We start from the raw sequence: 9,512 nt of genomic DNA on the forward strand, positions 1-9,512 counted from the left end.
ATGCATAACTTAGCCAGACTAATATGAGAAAGCCATTACTTTTCTCACAAAATATCCCATAACATATATTGGATCCTTATTTTGCTGTACAAAATACTACAATTCATCACTGAATGTCTGAATAGCAAAAAATACATTTATTCTAGCATTCCAAGGGGAAAAATGAGCTGCTTCTGATAAAGTTTAAATGAAATTATGAAAGATTCCATTTTACGCAGACAATGAAGCATGCAAAAATCATTGTTAAAGGTCATGGTCTGATGAAGTTATGAACAACTGACATCAGGACTTTCAGGAAAGGTCATGAACCTCAGTGCTATACAGTGCTACAACTCCATCTGTAGCATTTGCCTCTTTCTATTTTTTTGTTTATATTCTTTTTTACCAATAAGTAAAAATATTCGAAGATTATTTCAGGACTTGAATGTGAGAAGGAGGAAAAGCCGATTAAGTGTTTAATAAGCCTTGCTTTTTTTCAAATGTTCTTTTATATTTCACAAGTGTTCTTGAAAGCTCTCCTTGTCATTTTAAGGGCCTACAAGAAAGTTTGTGAACTGTGTGATCAGCTGAACTGTGTTATCACAGGAGTTAAAACTGCAGAGAGGCAATATATATATCAGGTAAATATGAGTAACATGAAAAGGATGGCTGATAACTGGTGGTTTGTACAGAAGTCTTTCTCTACTTCAAAAAAAATAAAGTATCTACAGAATGAAAATCATTACCTTGACAAAAGGTATTTAACTGATAACCCATTTGGTGGTTTTGAAGAAAGCAGAGAATGATGGATAGAGGGATCTGCATATATTGGACACTAAAAGCAATTGACCTGAATTTTGCCTGAGGCAAGTGTTTTGGGTAGTGTTACCAAGCTGAAATGATGCCTGTTCTGTGAATCAGTTAAAAAGCATCTTTATCCCATACTGTCAGTCTAGTACTGGTAGTTGCTGCTATGTCCATCCACAGTTCCTCTCCTTTTGATTTGTTTTCTTAATGGATGACAGCGCTTGATTCCTTAATAGGTACTTAGATGTTGAATGCCAAAAGAGTGGATTAAATAGACCTTGGGGTCTTAAACTACTTTTGGAATGCACACTTCAGTCAATATGAGATGGCTGTACATAATATTTAGGTATGCAAGTATTTGTTAATTTAGAAAAAGCTAATATCAATGAAGAAAAGTCAGCTGGTGTAGTGAGGAGGACTCCCCTAATGTCATTTTGACCTCACCATAGGCATTACATAGTCACAGAAAGAGACAATAACAGCAATCTGCCTTCTCACTGTGCACATATCCCTTAACTAAACTCCAGTGAGAGAAAAGGATGACCTTGAAAATGCGAGTAAGGCAGAGAGCTGTATGACCCAACAGTGCATTTCATCACAATAAATCTCTGTCTGCTGTTGTTTCATCTTAAAAATGTGGCAGCTGAGATAAAGAAGTAGTTTGGGCTACTTAAAGAACACAAAAGGCACAGGGTGGTTTGAGCTTCCCTAACAGCAGTGACAGCTTCTACAGTCCTTATCTCATATACTTAGAGAGGTGTGGTTGAGTACATAGTTACACAGAGCTACAGGGTTTTATTCGCATGACAATGGAGCTCCTGACATTGTCATTTTTCTGCACAGTGTATTTATCCTGTTATACCTGAATATAAAGTGTGTTTAGTAAAAATTGTGGGTGAAGTGAAACTGGAAGGTATTTCATGTTGGAAATGTATTATATTTCAAAACAGACAACAGATTGGAGGAATGTCTAGGAAAACTAATTCAACTTTTGACAAAAAGAAATACCAGAAACTACATGTAGGAGTGAGTATCAATGCCACAAATGAGGAACAGTCAGCTAAAGACAGCTCTGAAAGTGATCAAGATGTTACATTTTATAGCAGCCTCAGTGTGAATTAAAAATATCATAATGCTACTAAACACATGGAGTTTAAGAGAAGGAGAGCAATCATCAAGGCGTCTGGAATACTTCAACTCTAAACAGCATTACTACAACTGTGGTTGGAGTCCAATTTTTAGTTGTGAGCACATGTATCTCCAGAACTGTGTAGAGACATTGTCTAGAGTAGAGTGATTTAGAGGTAGTCCAGTCTGGTCCACAGAACTGGTGAGACATCCAGGAACCATGCCCTGTGAGGCTATTAGCATGAACAAAAGACTGAATTAAAGACAATGATCTTTATGTGACAGAAGGGGTATACAAAAGTAAAGAAATAATCTATTCAGTCTATCTTTGAAAAATAGCTAGAATGAGAAATAATATGCTTAAGCTACAGCCAAAAATGTCAAGTATAGAAATGAGGAAAAACATTCTAATAAGGAGGACAGTGAGTAACTGGAATAAATAATGTGGGCAGGTTGTAGAATCACTGTCTCTGAAAGTCTGCAATACAATTCTCTGGCATATACCTCATCCAATCCTCTTCTGGGAAAGAAGCCTGACATGGAAGAACCCTCACTCATCCTTCCAGGTTTCATTTGCTAGTATTAAGTTTTACTTCTACAGTGAATTTGAAATTAATAGAGATCCATAATAGATTTTTTTTTGTTTCCAGCAGGCATCTTGTAGTACTCCTAGCCCCAGTCATAGGTAAATGTTCACAATCCTTAGTTGTTTCCTGATTGCACATAGAGTAAGTTTTTGGCCTTATTTTGCTAAACAGATGTAATCTAAAAAATACTCTCAAGGTGATATTTTGGTATCTGGAAATTGCATAAAATAAACTGGAAAGTGTTCCAGCGTACCCCATACAGGTACCCTGGTAACATCACTTTTTGCAGAGTTCTTCTATTACTATCTTATCTGCCAGCAATAGTGCAGGAATAATGCATTGCTCCAGCTTTTGGAATCTCATGCCTGGGTGAAAACATGAATCAGTTGGGACAAAATTCTGAGAGATAGAATAAGTGTGTCCTGCTTGGAGGTAGCCTGCTTGAGCAGAATAATTTGTGATGTGTTGTGATGCAAATTTACACAGTTCCTGTTCTGCATGAAGACTCCGTGTTAATCCACAGCACACAGAAAGGGTGAGAGTCATCCTGTCTAATTTCAGACATCTTTCGTCATCTAAATGGTATGAATACCTAGTAAAGATCGGTCATCTAGAGTCCAACAAAGACGAAACACTGTGCTGAAAGATGACTGATCACTTAAGCGGAAAACCTCATCTTCTGTCTATTTTATTCTTTCTCTTTTTAAAAAATGGAAACAGTTTTGGCTAAATGTCTAACTCCTAAAAGGCTGAAATGATGTGAGTGGTGATTTCTTCTTCGTTGCAACTGGCTGAATGAAAGTTTAACTACGGGTTTACCTGTGGAGCCGTCTCAGTTACAGCATTTAGGAACATGGATCACACTGTTGGAAGAATACCCAGCTAAAGTTATTGGACATACATTTTGACACATGGGTTTCTGTTTCACAGGCTTCTAAAACCATGTCCTAACTTAGATTTTTTATATAAACAGTTGAGGAAAGAGACCAAAAGAGAGGAATAAATTAATTGTACTTAGATAGGGACTTGGTTAAAATGAGAAAACTCTGGCTTGCTTGAGTTAGTGCATTAACCTCTTTCAATGGAGTGTGGGACCATTCCCAATAATTAAATAAATCTGCATGTTCTGTCAACTATGTACATTCCTACAAGTGACTACAAACATTTAAATAATTATTTAAAGTTAGAGCATCAATTTATCTATGAAGTCAGCATCAATATTAAATATTGTATGATGTTTTTTTCTTAGTATCAGCAGTTGCGAAGACAAGAGTGCAACCACTGCTTTAAAAAAAGGAACATATTCACATCTTCAATGCCCAAGCTAATTTGTATTGTCTAAAAATAAAATACTAACTTCTGCTTTGGGCTACAATTTTTTCAATCCAAAAGAAGGTCAGTGGACTTTGTTGAAAAGTCAGATGGGTTTACAGAGTTTGTTTTGACACTGCATCTGCTTTCTTGAATATCTTAGCTAGGAGGTGTGTCAACAACAAGTAGAGATTCAGAAGACTCTGCAAAAATTAACTTGACAAGCTCTTATTCTCTACCTTTTTTTTTAATGTTTATTTTTTAACATGAATAGGAAGAGCACTCAGGCAGGAGAGCTGGCATCAGTTGAAGAAATGGGTATCTCACACCATGTATCACCGTGCTCAGCAGACTAGGGAGGAGGTTGCCATGACGGCTGCTGCTTGGGGGCTGGCCAGTCTTTGGTTGATTGGCGTTGAATAATTGTTTTCAGTTGTGTCACTTGTCTTGTTTGGCTTTTATTTCTCTCTCTTTGTTATTTCCCTTTTCACTAAAATATTATTAGTATTAGCATTAGTATTTTTATTATTTCCATTATTACTTTATGTTAATTATTAAACTTTTTTTATCTTAACTCACTGGTTTTCTCACTTTTACGCTTTTGATTCTCTTTTCCCATCTGTCTTGGGGGGAGTGACTGAGCAGATGAGCAGGGGCTTAGTTGCCAGGTGGAGTTAAACCACCTCATTTAGTATTTCTGTTTCTGGTTTACAGAGAAGGATTCTTATTCTGAATATTGTCATTCACAGCATGATAACCAAAGTAATTTGAAATAATCAGCAGAGTGCCAGGTAAAGGTAAGCTCTAAAGCAGTATTATGGAGTGCCTCTGTAAGATCTTGGTAAATTCTTGAGAAATACTTGCATATATTATCCGTATAACAGAACTGGGTAAAGAATCAAATTATCCTCAATTCTTATTTCCCAAATGTGACCTCAGTTGCAGTTTCACTTCCTGGTTTACAAATCTTTTTATAATACTCACTTCTGCAAGTTTATTTTTGTTCAGTTCATCCATTGTTACATGCCACAGCTTCTACTGAGGTCATTACCTTTATCTTGGGAATTACTGCTTTTGATGCAGTGTCCTAACTAGCATTTCACACTCTATAGAAATTAATACAATATCCAGCTGGCACCTAGAAGGCAGCTAATACAGACATAAAATTGTTGCTATTTAACTCTTGTATTAGTCCACTGTTTCATATTGTACTCCATAAATTATCTCTTCTGTCAACATAAAGCATATTCTGCTGTGACCATTAGGACACAGCCTTTTATCAACATTCCTTCAGGGAGGTATGTTGGTGGCTGCTATTCAGAAGAGGTTTGAAATGAGGACTAAAAATTCTCAATTCTAAGAGTTATGTCTTTTTGCATCTGGGTTAAAAGGTATTTCTACAATCAGATGTCTGTAACAGTTGCATAAATACATGCATTTTATAATACTGTTATCAGTGAAGTACCACTTAATAGGCATCAGGGAGTCTCCATCTTTCCTCACTGTCAGTGGGGAAGCATTTGCTTGAAATAATTTTTTTGGTCCCTTTGTATAATTCCTCGTGCAGAGTGAGCATAAGCTATTATTCAAGCAAGGGACATCATACTGAGATTTCTTTGGAAAAACTTCAGTGTATTATTTGAAGGACTTTTATCCAGTTACAGCATTTTGTAATGACTGTATTCAGTCAGAATGTATCAATATTTCTATAAAGCGTGACCACTGAAAATACAGTCTATTTACTTACTCCATGTCTTACCACTGTGGGCTGGTCAAAAGGTAAATTAATTTGCTAACAGAAGCTGTATTCAGAGCTTCATAATTTAGGTTTTAATGTCCAGAAAAGAAAAAGTACTCCTTTTAAAATAAGAAATGCTTCGTAGCTAATTATATTTCAATATTGAGCAAAACTTGGCATGATGAACACTTAGTAAGCTTTAGCAGGAGTAAGATATATTGGATATCAATAAGGAACTGCCCATTCACCTTAAAAGGCACAGGAGTCCATTGAAAGATCTCCTGTCCTTTTCCTCCTCCATGTGTCTGCACTTTTTTTGCAGCATCAGAGAGACAAATTTTTTCAATGTGTTTTCAAGGTCTATTTGATATCATTTAAGTCATGTGAAATCCCTTTATAGTGGTTATAGAACCTGTTACTGCATTTAATGTCTTGTAGAAACAGCCTTTCCCTCTGGTGCTTCAGGAGGATTGTCAGAGATGTCAGCAATGTGCTGTTTGAATACACTGTGTTGAATACAAGAGTTAAGTAGCAGATTATATGGTTCCTTACCTCCATTCTGCCATGCACAGGGAGATAACTCACGTGATAGTCTCACAGGGCTATTCCAATATGTGCTGTTTAGTGATGTTGGAGCTCAGTTCCTCACTCAGTTAGGTAAACACAATACTAAACGAGAGGTAAGTAGTTTGCAATCTCACTGTAAGCAAGCCTCAACAAAGGAGACTTTCAGTGCTCCAGACCTCACTGCCTCCAAATTGTTCCTGGTCCTGTAGGACTCAACAGCATTTTTGAAAGTTCCCACTTCTTTGTCTTTTCCCAATTACAAGACATACTCTGACATACTCTTCTCACACCTCTTGATTTTGGCTCTGGTGCTGACGACATACAGCCTGATAAAGCTCTGCTTTTCCTGGTTAAGTGCAAGTGTGTCCAGGGATTCCTTGATGGCATCATCTCCTATGCCCTTGAAATCCTGTTTCCTGGCATACTGTGCAGTGAGATTATCTTGGGTTCTATGAATTGTCCCAGTGCAGCACTATTCTGCTAGCAAGCCTAGCAGTCTTGTATACACAACAGCAGAAATCATATTTGGTAAACCTGGCTGATAAGCAATCTATAAAAATTCAATTGCTCACATTAGCCTGCAGTTCATATATCACCACAGTCCTTTAGGATTTAGTTCCTGCTTGGTTTTTTGGCTTCTCTTCTTCAGCTATATGCCTAACAGTGCTAAGTGTCTCTCAACCAGTATTTAGATAGATAATATAGACTAGAGTATGATCTGAATATTAACATGAAGGAGAAAATGAGGGTTTCCAAAAACTTGGATGATAATCCCTGTGAAGAGGGATTATCATCTTCACATCACAGTGAAGTACCACAATTTCATACTGAATATTGATACAGGTATTGAATCTTCAAAATACATATTAAATGGAATAATTTTATTTCAATTTTACAAACTGACACACTTTTTTCTTGAAAAAGAAAAGCAAAAGTCTTTTCTTCACTATTAAGTACCCTTTCTAGAATAAGACTTTTCTTTCATGCTCTCTACATATTGTGTTATAAAATTTATCTTCCACCTCTGATCGATAATATAATTTTGTAAGGTCTGTAGAGGAAGCTGTGTCTTATATTTTTCTTTTGGATTAATTCTCATTTTTACTTGGCTTTTCTGTAGAATTGTTAGACTCTTGGTTTTGCATATGTTTATATAATCAAAATTATGTAAGACAAATTTGCATATAGATGTTTATGTATGATCTACTTTTTATTTACATTTCTTGATTTTTATTTGCCAGATGGAACATGGTTTTTTAAATTTCGGTTAGTCTATACCAGAAAGGAAATTCATGTTCCACATCAAGAGGGATTTTTTTGAGAAAATGATTTACCAACTCAGACAAAAATTCAGTGAGACTCAGTGATAAAAACCCAGTATTTTGTACAAGTAGTCTAGAATGACTATGCACTTCTATTTGAAGATACCATGTCTGAATCAGGACATCCCTCAGACTCAAGTAGTTGACAGTCAAGAAATGTTTATCAGGTTTGCCCTTTTCATAAAGGCCCTTTTCTTTCTTTGCCGTTAGTGTTTAGACATTGTTGTAATCAAGATTTTGAACTAGTGTCTGTGTGGTCTTGTGTATTCTTGCTTTTAAAAAATATAAACGGCCATCTAAAAAATTTTTAATAACAGAGGGAACCTGACAATCCCTGAATCATTTTCTTCTAGGGCTGGAACATGTGAATGAATAAGAGAGCTTGTAAGTGAAGATATACAGCCAGTGAATCTTGAAAAACAGGACACAAATATGGCTTTTACATAAAAAACAGAGCTGGATGCAGTGTTCCAGGTGGGGTCTCACCAGAGCAGAGCAGAGCAGAGGGGCAGAATCCCCTCCCTCCCCTGCTGCCCACGCTGCTTTGGATGCAGCCCAGGACACGTTTGGCTCTCTGGGCTGGGAGTGCCCATGGCTGGGTCATGTCCAGCCTCTCACCCACCAGCACCCCCAAGTCCTTCTCACAGGGCTGCTCTCCATCTGTTCATCCCCCAGCCTGTGCTGATACTGGAGGTTGCTCTGACCCAGGTGCAGCAGCTGAATTTGGTGGTGTTGTATCTCCTGAGGTTCCCATGGCCTCACTTCTTGAGCTTGTCCAGGTCCCTCTGGATGGCATTCCATCCTTCGGGTGTGTCAGCTGCACCACTCAGCTTGGTGTCATTCCAAAGTTTTCTGACGGTGTACTTGATCCCTTTGTCTATGTAATTGATGAATGTATTAAATAACACCAGTCCAAAGGGATTCCTGAGAAACACCACTTGTCACTGATGCCCCCTGGGACTCTGAGCCATTAATCACTACCCTCTGGGTGCCACCTCCAACCATTTTGTAATTCATCTAAAAGACCACCCATCAAATCCATCTGCCTCCAATTTAGAGATAGAGATGTTGTGGAGGACTGTGTCAAAGTCTTTACAGAAGTCCAGAAAAATAGCATCTGTAGCCTGTCCCGTGACCACTGATGGAGTCACGCCATCATAGAAGGCCACTGGGTTGGTCAGGCAGGACTTGCCCTCTGTGAAGCCATTCTGACTGTCCTGAATCACCTCCCTGTCCTCTGCATGCCTTAGCACAGCTTCTAGAAGAATCTGTTTCATGGTCTTCCCAGGCACAGAGGTGAGGCTGATGCATTGAGAGTGTCCAAGGTCCTCCTTTCTACCCTTTAAAAAGAGACATACAATGTTTTCTGTTTTCCAGTTATCTGGAACTTTCCCTGACTGCCAAGACTTTTCAAATACCATGGAGTTGGCTTGGCAACTACATCAGCCAATTTTCTCAAAAAATCTGGGATGTATTTCATTGGGTCTCATAGTCTCATACACACAGGTTCCTCAAATGGCCATGAGCCAGACCTTAGAATGGGAGGGACTTTGCTCTTCTGGTCCCCATCCTGCTGTCCATCCACTTGAGAGATATGGTAGGAGAGGCTGCCATTGAAGATTGAGTCAAAAAAGTTGTTGAATATCTCAACCTATGCCTTATCCCTGGTTACCAGTTTTCCAACATTGTTTATCAGGCAGGTTCACCTTTGACTTTCCTTTTCTGGTTAACATACCTGTAGAAGCCCTTCTGGTTTTTCTTTGTGTCCCCTGCTGGGCTCAGTCCCAGCTTTGCCTTGGTCTTCCTTACCCAATCCCTACACAACGGAACTTCATCCCTATACTCTTCACAGGTCACTAGTCCTATCTTCAGCTTCAATTTGATTCATTCCCTGTAGTTTGACCAGAAGTTCCCTACTCCGCAATGCTGGTCTCTTGCCTTCCTTGAACAATTTCTTGCTCCTGGGGATTGCTAGCTCTTGTGCTCTATGGAAGATGTCCTTAAAAATCTGCCAGCTCTGTTCTGTTCCTTTGTCTCTCAGGGCAGTCTCCCAGGGCATCCCATTGACTCATC

This window comes from Corvus hawaiiensis, chromosome Z (genome assembly GCF_020740725.1).
Source record: "Corvus hawaiiensis isolate bCorHaw1 chromosome Z, bCorHaw1.pri.cur, whole genome shotgun sequence".
Classification (NCBI taxonomy): Eukaryota; Metazoa; Chordata; class Aves; order Passeriformes; family Corvidae; genus Corvus; species Corvus hawaiiensis.